This window comes from Grammomys surdaster, unplaced genomic scaffold, assembly GCF_004785775.1.
Source record: "Grammomys surdaster isolate TR1022 unplaced genomic scaffold, NIH_TR_1.0 126198, whole genome shotgun sequence".
Classification (NCBI taxonomy): domain Eukaryota; kingdom Metazoa; phylum Chordata; class Mammalia; order Rodentia; family Muridae; genus Grammomys; species Grammomys surdaster.
The window spans coordinates 5,173,544-5,193,789 of NW_021621003.1; the positions used below are offsets into that span (position 1 = coordinate 5,173,544).

General features: G+C 41.1%; 1 long non-coding RNA gene across 1 annotated transcript; it reads left to right on the plus strand.

Annotated features, from left to right (window-relative positions):
• Positions 1–3: 3 nt before the first annotated feature.
• LOC114613348 lies at positions 4–19,908 on the plus strand. The gene is made up of 3 exons (XR_003710167.1): positions 4–100; positions 7,887–7,952; positions 19,882–19,908. It is a non-coding gene; the product is annotated as an uncharacterized LOC114613348 (long non-coding RNA).
• The last annotated feature ends 338 nt before the right edge of the window (positions 19,909–20,246 follow it).

Here is a 20,246-nt window from a genome sequence, read left to right on the forward strand (position 1 = left end):
GGCCCCAGATGGAAAACAGCCGCACTTAAGTGTTCTCTACTGAAGCTGGATCTTGAGGAAACTGTTAATAGGTTGTTCACATTCTTCTCTTCACAGTCAGGTAACCATGAGGGCCCATTGGAAGGATTTATTCTTGGAGTGTGTTGGCAATTGGCCAGTTTCACAATGGTGCTGACACAAATAGGTGTTTATCATCGGTTGTCATAGTTACAGAGGAGTAAAATTGTAGCAGTGTTTCTAACGTTTCTAAGTCCAGCCTGACAGACAATGCAGGCAATGATTTACTACTAGAAAAAAAAAAGCATATTTCATGCAGGAAAATAATGTGTTTTGAGAAAGAAAGGTTTGCGCAGAAGTCTGGTCAAAAGAAAAAGCGATGGAAAGATTATTTATGGAAGACACCTTGCTTCTCGTGATTTAGCTCACCGTGCTTCTGGCCTGGGGACTGGAGTGCAGAGGGTTCTCTAGCAAAATCAGGCAAGCAAAATTAATTCGTTCGGGAGGCCTACAGGCTCACTTCCCACAGCAGAAGCTACTCCCTCCATTGCTGAGCTCTGTAGGGCATGGATGGAATGGGTGTCAAACTCCCCTAGTCTTCTTTCAGGCTGTAACTGCAGGCCAGTAGCATCCTCAATCCAGCCACCCAAAGTGGACTCTCCCATGTCCATCTTGTGCCATGTCATCCTGAGAGGCTGGGGGAGGAGAAGAGCAGGCAGGACTCTGACACTCTTTCCTACTGTGTCTATTTTCCAAATGCTTTTATATCCTTTCTGTTTCCATGACCCCTTTATAACAAAAGCCCCCTGTTGCACTATTTCTATGTAATTGTCTCTAGCTCCTCACTACATGAGTACATGGTGACCAGGCTCTGCTGACTTTAAGGCATACCAGAGAAAATTCGAGATCCTCATCCCAACCCCCTCTGCCTTTATCTTGCTAGTCTCTACCCCAACTCAGCAGTACACTGTGAGAGGATTCTCACAGAGATGTATGGACAATCTAGTTTCTGATGACCAAGCTCTGTCTACATCCCTTCCTCAATGACAACCCCTCGACCCTTGGGTATGCACTCCCTGCATGTAAGACAGCCTTGGGAATCCTGGGGGAAGAAGCCAGTATGAAGCCCCAGACATGTGTTTAGGACAAACATTTAATCAAGAAATTCTCTGATCTCAGGTGCAAGGAAGTTTGTCTACAGCATAGATGGCTTTGAGTCTGAGTAATCCCTACTTAAGGGTGGATTTGCCACAAGAGAAAGACCAGAGTTGAGTCTTACAATTCTTAGGAGCTCATATCTTACCAATTACTCTTCTGGACTGTATGCTTTCAGATGTTACATATTCAAGTTACCATTTTCGTTTCTTTGTTTCCAGTAGTTGGACAGAGAGGGGTAGCATTTTTACTGTATTCTCTGTTTCAAAAGTCTGACTGGATGGTTAATTTGCTACCCCTACTTCCTCAGTTAAACCATCAGGTTGGTTCAGTAAATTGAATCCTCATCTTGTAGTTTGAAAGCGATTTCTTCCCATTTCTAATTGTAGCGTCAGCATTCTCAGTACAAGACCAGTTTATCCAGAGTCTAGGATTTCTCAACAGAAAACATATTAACGCCCTCAGTTCTAGAATTGAGACATAAAGCTTTGCTAATTTTCAGTTCCTGTTTGTGAAGCCATTGTGTTTGGGGAACACCATGTGATTAGTAATTGTGTATCAACTTGGTCAGGCATGGGATGCCCAGGAGCTGACTAAACAGTATGTCTGACTATATCTGAGAGGGTATTCTAAAGAGCTTAGCCTCCACATCTGACCGACTAAAGCACGAAACTGCTCCAGTGTGGGTGGGCCCCATCTGATCAGTTGCTGGCTGAATAGAACTAGGAATATAGGTTAAGGTTGATTACCAGGCTTGATTGGGGGCATTGATCTGCCATTGACATGCCTGATTCTCTGGCTTTCAGGCTGACTAAAATCTTAACTGTTAGCTCTTCAGTTTTGAGACTTCTTCCAAACATAACATTAGCTTTACAAGTAGACACATATAGAGAGCCACATGTAAATCAAGGGCTGGAATACATACTGAGAAAGCTGTTGCTAGGCAGTTTTGTCATTTGAGTGTGAAGTACACTATTGACAAAACCATTATGTATTATATGACTGTGTATATAGAACACACATAGAGAGAAAGAAACAATTGGTCCTATTTCTTTGAAGATCTCTGACTAATATATATTACTTGAAATCTAAAATTCATACTTTTCCTTTATGGATCTGTAACTCAGGGGCTTTGGAAGGCAAGCTACTTACCGTAGGTCATTCTTCAAAGGAAGGCAAAGATAAACGCAACAGAATGGAGAACTAACTACATGGAAGAAGCTAACATGGGGTCTTGCATGGTTCTATTTGCAGGAGTTGTGTCTTCAAAACACTCAGTCTTTACTTCTTGATATCTATGCATCTAAATAATTTTTTCAAAAGAGAGTTCTAAGAACACCATCTGTGCCCTGTAGTAAACTAGATAGGGAATCACATCATTCACTGTAACAAACAGAAGTCACTGAAAACTGGAGATTAGATTTAAAGGATGATTTTGGTGACAGTCTACAGAATTCAGAGTCCTGTGAAGTTTCTAGATTGCCTGCTGGGATGCTTGCTATCCTCCATCCCTGTCAGTCCCACCTTTGGCTTTGTGTAGCAAGGCTCTTCTCCTTGAAGGTGTCAGTTGCTTTCTATGCTAGCTCTGGTTCAGCCAGAGAAACAGGTCCACTGTTAGTGACAAATAATGCAGATTTTATTATTATAAGCCTTGAATTACCCAGTTGCTAACCAGTAGCCACATGACAGTTTAGATCTGAGTTTTTTAAAGGAAAAAAATACAGTTTCTCTAGGAACATTTAGTCAGTTTAGGTACATTTCCAGCCATTAGTGACTCCCCTATGAAGAAGCTCATATGTGAAATATTATTTTCATTGCAGAATTTAGTGTCCTTTAGGTTGTATATCAGTGGTTCTCAACTTCCTAACCCTGTGACCCTTTAATTTAATTCCTCATGGAGTGGTGACCCCTAACCATAAAATCATTTCATTGCTACTTCATAACTATAATGTTGCTACTGTTATCAATTATAATGTAAATATTGGATATGTAGAATATCTGATATGCAACCCCTAAAGGGGCCATAACCCACAGGTTGAAAACCACTGTCTATATGATGTCTATATGATATCAGTGAGTGCTCTGGTCTGCCTTAGTCAGCTGGCTTTCTCATTAGAAAAACAAAAGGCTTCCCAGGAACACTGAGGCAGGCAAAGAAGGTAGAAATAGCTTTTGAATTAGTCAAAAGCATTAAAAAAAATCTATTGTGCGAGTTCTGACTTGAAGTTCATGGTACATGCACTTTCTAGTTTAAAAACTGCTATTTGAGTAGCAAATTTAACCTCCCAACTTCCTAAAAAATGTATCTTAAGAAAAGCAAATAGGTCCAAATGATGAATGTTCTACTGTACAGAAAACTGTTAACTAGGAAGGTAGAAAGCAAGACAGAATCAGAAAAACCCACATTCTGTAATCCTATTAAAATTAGCAATTTAGTTACTATGTTGAATTACAATTAAAATGTTTAAGTACTTGGTTGTTGGTACCTAGAAAGTCACATAAGACCAGAAGTAACACTACAGAGATTGCTTTCTTGTGTCTGATGGTGAAAGAAGGGCTAAGGGTTCAGTGAAAGCTCAAACTGGACCAACAAGCTCATCAGGTCAAGGAGCTCAACACCAAGCCTCAGGACTTGAGGATGATCCCCGGAATCACATGTCCAAAGAAGAGAACTGACTCCCAAAAGTTGTTCTCTGACAACTCTAGATACTAGGACGAATAGTCACACTTACCAATCCCCTGACAGTGAGTTCAGAGAGTTCTAGGAGTATCTGAAAAGATCTTTCCAGTATAGAACCAATACCTCTGAAACTTTCTCATGCTCTTCCCATCCCAGATTTAGTCACCATGATGGTTGCTTGGGCCCTTGAAAACAGAAGAAGATGTAAAAAGTTCTCAATAAGCTGGAGCTTTTTGTTTTGCTTCTGGTTCTAAGTAGTTTGATGCAAAACTGGGTTATGCGAAAGATTTTGCAGCTGAATTTGGGATCTTAGAATCAAATCCAAAAAATGGGTGAGTCAGATGGAACTTGAAGACTGGTCCAAAGCTACATCCCATTTCCCTTTGCAACTGCAAGAGGAGGAGACACCGATTTCTGAGTTGTGCTGTTTTGTGTTGAGCTAGGCTCTGTAATGAGAAAGCACAGTTCCTCATATTGTAGCCTCAAACTCCAGGCTCTCCTGTCTCAGTACCGCAGGTATCAGGAGGGCAGGTGTGTGCTGCCACAGTGCTAACAGGAACTCGAAGATTTCTGTGTACTGTCATCTTCTTCATGGGCTGAGGCTGAGCCTAGGAGTCTCCATGTCAGTAGCATCTTCCAAGGATGTTCCTCTGCAGCTCTGAAATCTTGACTCCCCGGGGAGATGCCTGGGGAGGTTCACTTTCAGTATACTAAAGCACTTGGGCTCCCTCTAAAGGAACAACTTTAAAACCTCATTTGGAAATAACCAGAAAAATCTGTTTTTTACCTAGCTATAAAAATCTATAGCTCAGAAGTTCCACTTGAACATTTCTATTCAGAAGTATCCTTTGCTTTCTGTCTTAAAGATGCTTTGATAATTTAGAGGGCCAACATTACTTTGAAATAATTTGACTTTGGGTTGTTAAACATTTTTCAGAGTTTATGGATTTTATTTCCTCTCTTTGAGAGTCTTTGGAACCTGGTTCCTATTTTATTCTTCAGGGCCCACAAGCTCAGGGTTTAGAGCTATACCAAAGGTGAGGATTCTAATCAGAAATCTCATCCCATAAACTCAGGCCTCAGAGGAAAGGCTAAGGATGAGTTAGAAGTAAGGCTAACCTATTTGTGCAGAGCCACACTGTGACGCACAGCCCCGCCCGCGGGCAGCAGGGTGAGTCTGCAGCCATAGGTGCTGTGGATCTCACTCTGAGCTCCTGTTTCAGGTCCTCAAACTCCTGAGAGCACTGGTTGCTAATGGTCTGGATTTGGTTCCTTAACACTTGGTTAAGTTGTGGCTTATCTACTAGGATGGTTGTAGCAGCAACTGCCCACAATCAGGCCAAGCAGGATCAAGTCTTTTGGACAGATAGGTCACTAGCCTCTTCCAAGGTCCCAGTGTCTGGGAAAGAAACCCTTTGTAGTCACTTATATACAGAGGTCATCCTTGTATGCTTATAAAGAATTCTTTCTTGGTGTCTCTGGCTTTTTTTCTGGAACCTCTTTTATCTTTGTTTTGATTTGGATTTTCTATAGAGTCATGGTTGTTGTAAACTTTTTGAGCAATTTCTAATAATTCATATCTATTCATATTGCCAAATCCTTCTAACTTTTAAGGCTTCTTTTCTAATATCTTAGGTTCAAATGCATGATAAAACCAATGTTTTTTAGCAGCTGCTTCAATCCTAAAATGGCTTTGGAAAAATTGACTAGGTTTCCTTACCTTGTTCAGTTTTGGGGTACAGCACACTGATTGATGAAGTGGAACTACTTCTCTCTTCCCTGGGTGCAACTGGTTGCTTATCTAATTAGGTGGTGGAGGGAGGGAAGGGAGAGCACAAGCTTGGACAAGCAACCAAGTAGTCAGAGTCCTGATCAGTGCTCCTGGAGCAGGAGGAGGGGAGGTAAACTACTTCCTCCAGAACTGAGAGAACTGGCAGAGGTTTGGAGTTTCTCTGTGTGACCTGGCCAAGGCCAAGAGGTGGGTTTCACAACAGAGAAAGCCACTAATCAACATGGGAAACTATTTGGGGTTCTGGGGTTCCCCAGTCATGTTCTAGACAGCCTGCACTGTCACAGGGTTATCTGACTCCAAAAAGTGGCCAATAGGTTTTACAAAAGATCCAGAGTTTTCTGTTTAAGAAACAGGTATCATATTCATCCTCCTCCATAAAACTCCCTCTGGGCCTGTAGCCACCAACCACAACACTACTAAGGAGACCCTACTGCTAGCATCACCATAGCAACAGCAGCAACAGCTTGCAGCCACAGCTGCTGCCAGAAGAGATGTGCAGTAAGGATGGCCCAGCATGACCCATGAGCCTCTTGTGGGAAGTTGTATGTCATTCTAGGGGCAGCAGTAGCTGTGGTCCCAGGAGGGCTCACTTTCCATTTTAAATCATTTCTCCAATCAGTAGAATTGACAGAAACACACAGAGAGATACATAGTAAAGACAACCAGGGGTCGCCACCATGCATTCATACACCTCAAGAGTCCAGGGGAGTTTGACGAAGTCTCACTTGGACCCCACCCAGACATAGCTCGTCACTGTAGGCATCTCCATTGTGTCCCTTTGTATCCTAAACCAGACTTACCTCTAGCAGTGACAAACCAGGCAACTTTCAATTTTGTTCCCTTTTTGGAGTGGAGGTGTCATATTCCTCTAAAGCATTGGGAAGCAATCCATCAGATGATATCCTGAAACCCTGGAACATCTCAGGTTGTGAAACTCTAGGAGCTCTTGACCATCACATTTTTTCTGGCTCTGGAAGGCTTCAAGACCTCCAGTATTTCAAGGTATAGACTCTGGAGATCTCACTGGGGCCTCCAGAAATGTGAGGTATATATGCCAGAGAAGACCATGTGGACACTGGTTCTGAGTGAGCAGATTTTTGGGGTTCAAACTCCATCTTAGAAAACCTGACCTAAGTTTGAATTCAAGTAAACTTACAGGTTGGTACCTAGCAGCAGTTTCCAAGTAACCCCTGCAACAAGACCTGTGTTTCCAGGTTACCCCTTACCCCAACAAATCCAGCTTCTAACTCCAGTTTCCAGGTTACCCCCTACAAGACCTGTGTCTCCAGGTTACCTCCCCAAACAAGATCTGCATCTAGCACCAGTCTCCAGGTTATTCCCCCAACAGATCTGTACCCCAGGCTACAAGCCCTCCTCTGCCTAAAAACCACCAATCAGGAGAAAAGCAGAAGTTAAGTTTATGTGGTTTGGCTCCCAGCACCAGCCAATTATGTTAAAGGCCATATTAGCCCCCAATTAGATGCTTGCCAGGCTAGAAACACTCATTCCTCGTTTTTCATTTTCTATAAAATCTTGTCCTGATGAGTGTTTGGAGCTTTTTATCCACCTGAACCATCCTGCAGGTCCGTGGTGAGTTAAGCCTGAGCTCAAGCTTGTGAATAAAGACCCCTGGGTGATTGCATTGGATTGGCTCCTGATTGGTCCTGTGGGGTTCACAAATGCTTCCTGGTGCTATAGTTCAAGACAACAAAAAGTCTTTATGAGCAAGACAGTGACTATACTGGGTGTTTGGGATCTCAGTTCAGTACCAAGACATTCTCAGGGTAGACTTTTAAGCACAAAAATCATAACCTTGACATATCTCAGTTAGCAAAAATAGCCAGAAGCAGAACTGTAGAAGCCAAAAGCAAGGTTAATATGTTTAGGGACTTTCCCACAACCAGGGACTTTGATGGATTATGTCTTTGTTCTCATTTTGACAGATGTTGCTGCCTACTTACTATACTTATTTGGTTTCAACGCCTGAATGGTTCTTCCATCATAGCATCAGTTGTGAGAAGGTCTGGATGTTTGTTACACTGTTACTAACTGATGTGGGCAAGCTACTGGCGAATGGCAGGGAAAGAAGGCCCCCAAAACCCAACCTCAATTAGCTGTGAACTTAGCTTTGCTCCTCCACCTGGAGGCTGTTCTGGGAAGAGAAAGCCATCCACTCCAGACAGTCCAGTGAAAGAAGGTGATTGGTCTCATCCAGAGACTAGACTCGGTAGAGCTAAAATGTGCATTTCTGTTCATTTCCAGGTAATGAAGCTACTGTTGCTTGTCCAGGCCACACTTTCAGAAGTGTTGTTCTAGCCTTCCTGTCTGGTAAGTGTGGGGGTTGCTCAGGTTTTAGTGTTTATGGAATTTCTACTTTCCTGGAGATCTAGGAATACGTGGCAAGTAGGCTTGAGACTCCATGAATAACTTGCCCTCATAGTTTACATGGTGGTTAGTGTTTGTTGATTGTCAACTTGACAGCACCCAGAATCGCCCTGGAGACACACCTCTAGACACATGTGGAAGATTATTGGATTATTAGCTCTATTATATAAGGTATTACTAGATTAGGTTAGCCTCTGGGCATGCCTGGGAGGGACTATTTTGATTTGACCAATTGAAGTGTGACGACACACCCACTATGGTTGACTGAGATAGTGGACTGGGTAAGAGGAGCTAAGTGACCTGAGAACCAGCATCTTCCTCTGCTTCCTGTCAATACAACAGCTCTCAGTCTCCTGCTGTCTTGACTTCCCATGATGGTCTTCCAACTATAAGACAAAATAAACTTCTCTCCCTTAAATGCTGCTTTTGTAAACTTATTTAATCACAGCAACAGAGAAGTAACAAAGACAAGTAGCTTTTACTTAACCTCCTTCTAATCCACGGGAATCTCAGCCAGAAGCCATACCGTATTGTCCAGGAAGACTGGGAATGTAGAGGGAAAAGACAAACACTCTTTTTATAGTGCTTTTCCTTTCCCTAAGAGTTTATTGGAACACAGAAACTCAGAGACAGAAAGTGATCAACTGCAGTGGAACTGAAAAAACACAGACTCCTGTCACCTGGTGGATCCCATGAGTTACACAGTGGATCCCATGAGTGACACAGTGGATCCCATGAGTGACACAGTGGATCCCATGAGTGACACAGTGGATCCCATGAGTTACACAGTGGATCCCATGAGTGACAGTGGGATCCCTTAAGTCACACGATGAACCCCAAGAGTCACAGGTAGATCCCACGAGTCACAGTGGGATCCCATGAGCTCTGTTTCCTAAGCCGTTGAACACTTATTTCCTCTTTCCCTGCCACCTGAATCCAGTTCCATCTTGCCTGCATCTTCCTGACATGTGTGATAGTAGTAGCACTTTGATTTCCCATGATTCTCTGCTTTTCCCTTTGTTTGGTGCTTGTTCAAAAAACATCATGCTGTGATATATTTACTCCTGAGTCTATCCTATAGCCACATAGTGAGTTTTAACCATTAAAACTTAAATGACTTAAATTCTGCTGTGCCTAACATTAGTTTTTGTTCACATTTAAAGGAACTTAGTTTTTGTTCACCTTTGACTCATTTTTATCTTTGAGGGGAGTCTTGCAACTAGACTTCTCTGGGCCTGCACATACAGAGTGTCCTTTTTTCAAGTACACAAATCATAAAATACTCCTTTCTCTGATTTGGTGGGTTCAATAGCAGGAACATCCAGGGTCAGGTTCTTTACATCCTTAAGTTGTCCAGAGCAAAGACTTAGCATTGTATGAGGTGTGGCACACACCATTCTCATGCTCTCTGGTGCCCCTGCCTGCCTCATTCACAGTTCACATTACAGTGTGATCCTCCAACTCCATCCATCAGGCTGCCCTCATTTCAAAGCCTCCAGTTACCAGTAGGCAGGGCCTCCCAGAACTCTAGCTCCTATTGCTGACCCATCCTTTACTTCACGGTGTGAAAACTGCCACTCTTCCAGCTCCATCTCTATGAGGTTAAGCCTGCCAACCTCCTTCATGCCTGCCTGCCTCTGCACGTGCTGATCCTTCAGACCCAAAGCTTACCCTAGGTGTCTTTTCCTCTTATTTTCTCAGTTCAGTTCTAGACACCTTTTCAAATATACTTTCATGTAAAAGAAATACTTATCATCTTAAATCTTGGAAAACATGAAGAACTATGGGAAAATGCCCATGGACAAGAGCAGCTGCGATTCATGCTTTCTTTGGTTTATTTTTTCAAGTTATTTTTCTGTGTGTACATATTTATTAGTCACATCTTAAAGTAGTTTGCATTCTCTTTTTATCACTTGAAGTTTTGCTTCTTTAGTCCTTATCGTGTGTGTGTGTGTGTGTGTGTGCGTGTGTGTGTGTGTGTGTAATTCCAATACTGGTACCATAGATCATTTTAGGCTCTTAGTGTATCCATAGTAAGGCTGCTATCAAGAAAGGGTGTAGAAACTGACAAACTTCCCAGAGCATCATGAGTATTTACATCTCAGCAACCTCTCTCATTGTTTAAGCCACAGTGTTTTGCTTGGCCCTTTATCATTTCATTCACACTTTGCATTTTCTTTGATTAGGCTGCATGGTTTCTACATTTCTTAATGATATGTGTCCCTTCTTCTGTGGACTGTCTTTGAATGTCCTTTCAGTTTTCAGTCGATCCGTGTACCCACTTTCAGTGTGTTAAGGAAACACCTGCTCCCCGGGAAGTCTTCAGACAGGCTTGCATGTAGCTCTGCTGGGGACATCTTAGCACTGCAGGAGCACAGTACTACTGAGAATCTCCATTTGCATTACCACCGTTCAGTCTTGTCTCCCTCCAGTGGACAAAGAGCAACTCACACCTAGCCAATTGCTATGCATTAGGTCTGAGCCAGTGATTGAATATGTTATGATCACTCAGTGAGGATCCCTGCACAGTGGACTGTAACTGGCCAAGGCAAACATCAGAGCGGTTTATCAGCATTTCAAGTAAAACAAACAGGAGCACTAAGCTCTTAGATAAGCTTAGGAAACTTTGTTTAAGGTAAAATAAGCGCTATTCCGGAAAATCCACACTTGCATGGCTAGAGACTGAAATATTGCTGGCAATTATTTGCTCATAGAAAAAAGTACAATGGTTGTTTTTATCTACAAAAAAGCCTTCCTCTGCAAAATATTATAAAATTGCATTTATTGGTTCGTTTGACACTTTATCAAATTATCTAGACAACATACCTTTTAAAAGTAGGACACAAAAAAGATGCACCTCCTCTGACCAAGTGAAAAACATACATTATTCACATTAAACATAGACACACAAGTTAAACAAAAAACAAAAACATTTTTTCATTGAGTCATACTCACAATTTATATTTCCTATATTCCTAATTTGGCTTTTTTCACAGTTTTGTTTTGTGCACATGCGTACACACACACAAACACATACACACACATTATATTTTTTGCTTATGCTATATGATATATAATGTATGATGTGTGGTATACATACATACATGCATACATGCATACATACATACATACACACATACTAAGTTAATACCATGTGTGAGGTCTCAGACAAACAAAAGTTGAGAAAAATGGGCTTTCTGCTGAACTGGCAGGAGGGGAGCTCCTGAGTCCCTGAGCATCCTGACACTCAGATGCTGAAGTAGTCTCAAGGTCTGCAGCAGGCAGTTGCTTCCAAAGACATGAGGTGTCCAGATGAAAGTCTTGGCCATGTCATGTAAATTGGTCTTTTACTAAGGTAGATTCTATATAAGGTGGGAGTAGGAGTACTCAAAGATAGATGCCTAATTAACCTGTGTCCAAACTCCTTCAATGCCTTGATGTCACCTGGGTCCCTGCAGTTTTTTCAGAGCTCTGTGAAGTGCCTCAAATCATGACTCTCCCTGCTGCCCTACAGGTCACATTGCTACCTAGATTGGCACAACCTCAGACCATCATTCTGAGGCTGGATACTTTTTCTTATGGCATTAGACTTCTCATGCCTACTAGATTCTAAATCCACAATGAAACAAATTGACCTGAATGGAAACGTCAGAAATCCAATATTAGTAGGGGTAATTGTGGTTAAGAGCACTGAAGGTCACCCAGGAACATTTCTCAGAAAAGACACACGTTCTTAGAACTAATCTCCTTAGCCTTTGGCTCCATTCTCTACAACATGTCAGTGATCTTGGCTATTTCAATTCAGAGCCTGAGGAACTTGCTTTACATTAGACTCATCTGTTGCTGCTATATAGACACTGTCTCTCTTCATTCCTGGTTCATAATGCCAATAGTAATAATAATGACTAGTGACTACTTAGACCCTTCACTTCCCTGGCATTGTTCTATATCTTTTTAGGTTTTCATGTTCTCCTTACAAAAGTCTTGTGAGTAAAGACAGTCATTGTCTCCCTTTTACAAACCTGGAAATGGGTTAAACAGCCAAACAGCACTGTCCTACAAGTCGACTTCAAATCTTCCCCTTCTAGGAGCCTCTTTGAGATGGTGGCTAAAGGTCTAAGCATCCAGGTTAGAGTCCTTTCTTCAGATACATGGTTTTCAGGGAAGATGTAGTTTCCTAGTTTTACAGGAAGGCCACTGTGCCTGGTTTCCAGGATTCTCAGGAAGTCAGAATGAGATGGTGTAAAGAAAGCTTCAAGAACAGGTTCTGGTATATTATAAACACTTGATCATTAACTTGTGTATCCTTTTCTCAACCAGGAGGTGCCCCTTTAATCTGCTGAGCTCTCTGTCAGCATTGACCATTCTTCTCCCTTATATCCTGTGCAGATGCTGAGGATGTTTCCTCAGTGTGTGTCTCACTCAGCTACAGAGTGTGCTGGATGAGGTAGGTAGGATGAGGTCCGATATCTACTGAATGGATATGGCTCGGACCACACCCTTATACTGATTTTAGAACCAAACATTTCAAAGATGTGGTATATATTTGTTAGTTTTCTCCTCAGAGAGGAGTGTGGTGAAATATAATTCCAACCAAAATTTCAATCATGCAAGAATGCTTGATAAAGGAACAGATCTTATATAATTAAATAAAAACATTTTATTTTTTTACATTAAAATATATTTATTCACTTTATGTGTTTAGGGTTAGGATCATCATAGCATACACATGGAAGTCATAGGTTAATTTATGGGAGTGATTCTTTCCTTTCATCATGTGCGTTCTAGGAATAGAACTCAGACATCAGGCTTGGCAGCAAGGACCTTTACCTGTTGATCCATATTGCAACACCAAACTATTTACTTTCTGTAGGCTAATAATTTTTAAAAACCTACTTTAATAAGGGTTCTCAAATACTTTGACTTTCCTTCTAACTCATTGTTCAAAGATAGGGGAGAAAAGTTGGTCAATAGGACAGGGGATGTGGACCTGTTTGGAAGTACTTCTTTGGAGGTGATTCCAATCTCCATTTGTCAGGATACCAGCAGTCAAGGTCAGTCATGCCAGGATACCAAATATGAATCAGCAGTTGTGGCATGATCCAGCAGAAACAGACAGGCCTCAGCACGATCAGCACAAGTCAGTGGGAGTGACCAGAACCAGCTGGGACACTAGGGGAAGTTCTCTGTCTTGCCTCTTTCAAACAAGTGGAGGTCAGCAGAGACTCGAGACCAACAAAACCTTGCACGGCTAGCTGTCCATTGAGTCCTAGTCATATGCTTTCCAAACATCTCTTGTTCTCCCACAGGTCTAGCCTCAGCAAAACACCACATGAATCTCCCTCAGGAAGACACCATATGACACATTGCTTTATACAACCAGAAACTTCCATATCAGCTTTCAATGCAGTACTTATCCATGTCAGTTCTACTAGGCTTTATTTTGTATTTATTTTTTTTCTGCAATGCTGGGAATTGAACTGAGGACCTACATGATTCCTAGGCAAGTACTCTGCTGTTGAGAAAATGCTCTCTCTAGTACATTTATTTGTATATCCAAGCCATTGCAGTTGTCAGTAGTCATAAATTATTCTACAGTTAGAAAATTTCACTTGGCTCAATTTACATTAAGAGCTTCTACATAGAAGCCAGAAAAATGGCTCAGTGACTAGAGTATTTACTGCTTTTTTAGAGGAACTGAGTCCAGTTCCAGCACTTATATGAGATGGCTCATAACTGCCAGTAACTTCAGGTTCAAGAGTTCCAATGACCTCTTCTGGCTTCTGCAAGCATCATACATACAGGAAAGCTTCCCTTCCTCCCCCATCCATCGTCCCTTTTGGCTGAGTCCTCTGGAGCAAACCAAGCTGCCTTAAGAAGCCTGCTATCCCAGGGGGACCTCCATTCTCCTGCCACCTCTCCTTCCACCTTCATCAGACCTGCTGAGCCTGAACTATACAGGTAAGCCTTTCTCCTCACACCAATCTCCCCTGCTAACTGAGTCCTCTGGACATGCCAAGTTGCTCTGAGCAGCCTGCTAGCCCAGGTGGACCTCCATTCTCCTGCAAAGTGTTTGCCCACCTTTTCTGGATCTGCAGTTCCTGAACCATACATACGGGCAGACAAATCTTACAGACTTGCAGATCCAGAACCATACAACGCAAGGGTACCCCAAGAGGCTTGCCACACCAGGACCACTGAGGTTAATGCTCTTCTCAATACTACTACAATAGGAACATCCAGGGACCAAAGCCATTCAGATGGCAAAAAGTCCTTGAAAGAACACAATCAACAAAAGCCAGGACAATATGACACCTCCAACCTACAGCTACACCCCGCTACAGTAAGCCACGGATATCCTAACAGAAACACAAGGTAATGATCTTAAATCCAATCTAATAAAGAGGCCTTTAAAGAGGAAATGAGTAAATCCCTTAAAGATATTCAGAAAATACAATTAAACAGGTGAAGGAAATAAATAAAAAATGTGCAGAGTAAATGGCTAGAAAAAAAATTCCAAGCAAACAGAAAAATTTCCAAGAAGCAAGCTGGACTAGCCATTCTAATATCTAACAAAATAGACTTCCAAACAAAATGAATCAAAAGAGACTGGGAAGAACACTTCACACAAATCAAAGGAAAAATCTACCAAGATGATATCTCAATTCTGAACATCTATGGCTGAAACACAAGGGCACCCACATTTGTAAAAGAAACATTGCTAAAGCTTAAATTGCAATTGAACTCCACACATTAATAGTGGGAGACTTCAACATCCCAGTCTCGTCAATAGTGGGAGACTTCAACATCCCAGTCTCGTCAATAGTGGGAGACTTCAACATCCCAGTCTCGTCAATTGACAGGGCATCCAAATAAAAATTAAACAGAAAAATAGCAAAATTAACAGGCATTGCAAATCAAATGGATCCAACAGACATCAATAGAATATTTCACCCAAACACAAAAGAATATACCTTCTTCTTAGCACCACATGGATCCTTCTCCAAAACTGACAATATAGTCAGCCACAAAACAAGTCTCAGCAGATAGAAGAAGATTGAAATAATGCCTTGTACCTTATCAGACCACAATGGGTTAAAGCTGGAGTACATCAACAGCAGAAACAGTGGAAAGCCTACACGTAGCTCATGGAAAGTAAACAACTCTTAATGATCTCTGTGTCAGGGAAGAAAGAAAGGAATTAAGGAATTCTAGAAATCAATGAAAATGAAGCCATAACTTACTCAAATTTATGGGACACAATAAAAGCAGTGCTAAGAGGAAAGTTCATAACACTAAGTGCCTCCATAAAGAAATTAGAATGTTCTCATACCAGCAGTTTAAAAATATAGCTGAAAGCTCTAGAAAAAAGAAACAAGCACACCAAAGAGCGGTAGAAGGCAAAAAATAATCAGAATTGGGGCTGAAATCAATCAGTGGGAAACTAAGAAAAACAATCCAAAGATTTAGTAAAACCAATAGCTGGTCCATTGAGAAAATCAACAAGATAGAAAAACCTTTACCAAAACTAACCAAAAGACAGAGACAGTCTGCCTTTTATATTAGCAAAATCAGAAATGAAAAATAAGGCATAACAAGGGACACTGAGGAAATTCAGATACTCAAAAGCCTGGACTTCACAAAACTGGAAATCTTAACAAAATGGATAAATTTTTAGACAGATAACCACTCACTAAAGTTAAATCAAGATCAGGTGAACTATTTAAACAGCCCCATAATCCCGAAAGAAATAGAAGCAGTCGTTACAGGTCTCCCCCCACCCCCCAAAAAAGCCTGGGGCCAGATGGTTTTAGTACAGAATTCTACCAGATTTTCAAAGAAGAGCTAATACCAGTACTCCTCAAACTATTCCACAAAATAGAAACAGAAGGAACATTTCCAAACTCATTCTATGAAGCTACAGTCACCCTGATACCTAAAGCACACAAAGATCCAACAAAGAAAGATAACTTCAGGCCAGTTTTGCTTATGAACATTGATGCAAAAATACACAATAAAGTACCAGCAAACCGAATCCAGGAATACATTGAAAACATCATCCATTACTCTCAAGAAGACTTCATCCCAGGGATGCAGGGGTGGTTCAATATATGAAAATCCATCAGTGTAATCCACCATATAAACAAACTGAAGGAAAAAAATCACATGATTATCTCATTAGATGCTGAAAAAGTCTCTGACAAAATCCAACACCCCTTTGTGTTAAAAATATTAGACCAGGGAAACAGGCACATACCTAAACATAATTAAAGCAATATACAGAAAGCCAATAGCAACATTAAGCTAAATGGAGAGAAACTTAAAGCAATTCCACTGAAATCAGGGACAAGACAAGCTGCCTACTATGTATTCAGTATAGTCTTGAAGTTCTAGCCAGAGCAATAAGATGTCTAAAAGAGATCAAGTGTTTAAAAATCAGGAAAGAAGAAGTCAAAGTATCACTATTCTTGGATGACATGATAGTATACATAAGCAACCCCTGAAATTCTACCAGAGAATTCCTTCAGCTGATAAACATCTTTAGCAAAGTGACTGGATAAAAAATTAACTCAAATAAATCAGTAGCTCTCCTGTATACAAATAATAAACAGGCTAAGAAAGAAATTGGGGAAACAACACACTTTACAATAGCCACAAATAATATAAAATATCTTGATGTAACTCTAACCAAGCAAGTGAAAGATCTGTATGACAAGAACTTCAAGTCCCTGAGAAAGAAACTGAAGAAGATATCAGAAGACGGAATACATTAAGCAGATGAAGGCCTGTGTGTGTGTGTATATATTTTACTTATGAGGTATTTCTTTTTTACATAGAGAACTTTTGGTCTAAAAGCTATAAAAATCTAAAAGCAATAAATAAAATATGGTGCAGCCATTTTCTGCTTCACCTGCTATATATGTTTCTGTGTATATGTGTCTCTGTGAATGACATCTTTTTTTTTTTCCTTTTTCTCTATGGTTCAAGAAGAGTTCATGAGATCCCTGGCCAGCCAGAGGCTTCTGGTTCACTAGCTAGAGAAAGGAGCAATAAATCCTTTTACTTGATCCTCACTGCTAAATAGTATTTGTTAATCACCAGATAATCTTATTTAAGGACAAGTAAGAAAGAGTTAAGTTTTTAGCACAGAATGATAAAAAGAGTCAATAAAGAGTTAGGTTTTCAATGCTTAAATGAAGTACAGAACAGTAATAGAGAGTTATAAAACATATAACATTTAATAAAGCTTGGAGATTTATAAAGTTTAATAAAGCACAGAGATTTGTAAAGGAAAAATAAACCATAGAAAAATAAAGAGAAAAGAAGCCACAGAATATTAAACAGAGAAGAGGGCGGTGGTTTTCAGCCACAGAATAAGCAAGAGAGTGTTAAGTTTCCAGAAGCCCCTAGTACAGTTAGAGAGAATTACAAGGCCAGAGATCATTAGTCTTTTGGCCTTTGTCCAATTCTGTGTGCCACCCTAGTTCATTTCTCTAAGGCCAGCATTTAGATCATAAAAAGTTTGAGAACTTCTGCCTTAGACTAGCATGCTGTCTCCTGAGGAGATCAGAGTTCCTGATAATTTGCTGTAGTAACTAGGCAGCAATAACAAATAGAGAACCAGTATTAGTAACAATTCTGCAGTACTGATGTTAGTTAGTGAGGCTAGGCACTGAGTTCTATGATATTCATATTCTCTCTCTCTCTCTCTCTCTCTCTCTCTCTCTCTCTCTCTCTCTTTCCAAATTGCTTGTAAGTAGATATTTTTTTGTTTTTCCCAGAATTTGGAACATGTGCACATCCATCAAACATTGTTGTAGAGAGGAACCCTCCAAATATAACAGCCATTTTCATTGAGGTGTATATGGTCTCAAACACATGTCTGAGATGTGGTTTCACACTTGTGCAGCATGGCTTTAATGTTCAAAACATTTTAGATTTTGAAGCATTTTGGATTTTCTGCTCAAGAATGCTCATTGTGGGTTGGGGAAATGGCCCGTGGGCAAAACTCCTGCTATGAAAGATTGGGGACCAAAGTTTGCCTTCCTTCCAAAGTCCTTGTAAAGCTAACGGTGAGGCACATCTATAATTCAAGTGCTCCAATAGTGTCCAGTTTATTGTTTTTGGGTTTTTTGGGTTTCTTTGTCAATCTGTGGTTCTCAACCTTCCTGATACTATGACTCTTTAATACAGTTCCTCATGTTTTGGTGAGCCCCAACCAAAATTTTCATTATAACCTCATAACTGTAACTTTGACACTGTTACGAATCATAGTGTAAATATTGGTTATGCAGGGAATCTGATATGTGACCTACAAGTGGGTCATTATCCACAGGTTGAGAACTACTAAGCTAGAGAAATCTGAGAAGAGGGAACCTCAATTTAGAACATGCTGTAGGCAAACCTGTGGGACATTTCTTAATTAGTGATTGAGGGGAAGGGGTCAGTTCATTGTGGGCAGTGCCACCCCTGGGCAAGTTATCCTGAGCTATATAAGAGAACAGATTGATCCTGTGACCCTTTGTTCCCCTTCTAAGTAGGACTGAAGCACCCACACTTTGGTCTTTCTTCTTCTTGAGCTTCATATGGTCTGTGAATTGTATTGTGGGTATTCTGAGCTTTTTGCCTAATATCCACTTATCAGTGAGTATATACCATGTGGGTTCTTTTGTGACTGGGTTACCTCACTCAGGATGATATTTTCTAGTTCCATCTATTTGCCTGTGAATTTCATGCAGTCATTGTTTTTGATAGCTGAGTAATACTCCATTGTGTAAATGGACCACATTTTCTATATCCATTCCTCTGTTGAGGGACATCTGGGTTGTTTCTAGTTTCTGGCTATTGTAAATAAGACTGCTATGAACATAGAAGAGCATGTGTCCTTGTTGTATGTTGAAGCATCTTTGGGTATATGCCCAGGAGTGGTATAGCTGGGTCCTCAGGTAATACTATGTCCAATTTTCTAAGGAACTGCCAGACTGATTTCCAGAGTGGTTGTACCAGCTTGCAATCCCACCAGCAATAGAGGAGTGTTCCTCTTTCTCCACATCCTCACCAGCATTTGCTTTCACCTGAGTTTTTGATCTTAGCCATTCTGACTGGTGTGAGGTAGAATCTCAGGATTGTTTTGATTTGCATTTCCCTGATGACTAAGGATGTTGAACATTCCTTTGGTGCTTCTTGGCCATTCAAGTTTCCTCAGTTGAGAATTCTTTGTTTAGCTCTGTACCCCATTTTTAAAATTGGGTTATTTGGTTGTCTGGAGTCTAACTTCTTGAGTTCTTTGTATATATTGGATATTAGCCCTCTATTGTATGTCAGGTTGGTAAAGATCTTTTACCAATCTGTAGGCTGCTGCTTTGTCCTGTTGGCAGTGTCCTTTGCCTTACAGAATCTTTTCAATTTTATGAGATCCCATTTGTCTATAGTTGATCTTAGAGTCTGAGCCATTGGTTTTCTGTTCAGGAAAATTTCCCCGGTGCCAATGTGTTCTAGGCTTTTTCCCACTTTCTCTTCTATTACACTCCATGTATTTGGCTTTATCCAGAGGTCCTTGATCCACTTGGACTTAAGCTTTGTACAAGGGAATAAGAACGGATCAATTTGCAGAGAAGTTGAACGGAGGAAATTGAACAGAGATGTGTAGCAGTGGGACATGGGAACTGGGGGTATCCGTTAGAAAGTCCCAGATGCCAGGAAAGCAAAAGGCTCCCAGGACCCAGTGGGGATGACATTAGCTGAAATACCCAACAAATGGGGGAGAGAACCTCTAAAGACCATATTCAGAGGCTAGGCACGGCTCCTGGTTGAGGGATGGGGCCACCCACCTATCTAAAAAATATTAACACAGAATTGTTCCTGTCTATAGGAAATGCAGGAACAAAGAGTGGAGCAGAGACTGAAGGAAGGGCCACCCAGAGACTGCCTCATCTAGGAATCCATGCTATCTGCAGACACCAAACCCAGACACTAATGCTGATGCCAAGAAGTGCTTGCTAAGAAGAGCCTATGGCTGCCCCCTGGGAGGCTCTGCCAGAGCCTTACCAATACAGATGCGGATACTCACAGCCAACCATCAGACTGAGCACAGTGACCCCAATAGAGGAGTTAGGGGAAGGAGCTGAAGGGGCTTGCAACCCTATAAGAAGAACAACAATACTAACCAACAAGAACCCCAAAACTCCGAGGGACTAAACCACCAACCAAAGAGTACACATGGAGGGACTCATGGCT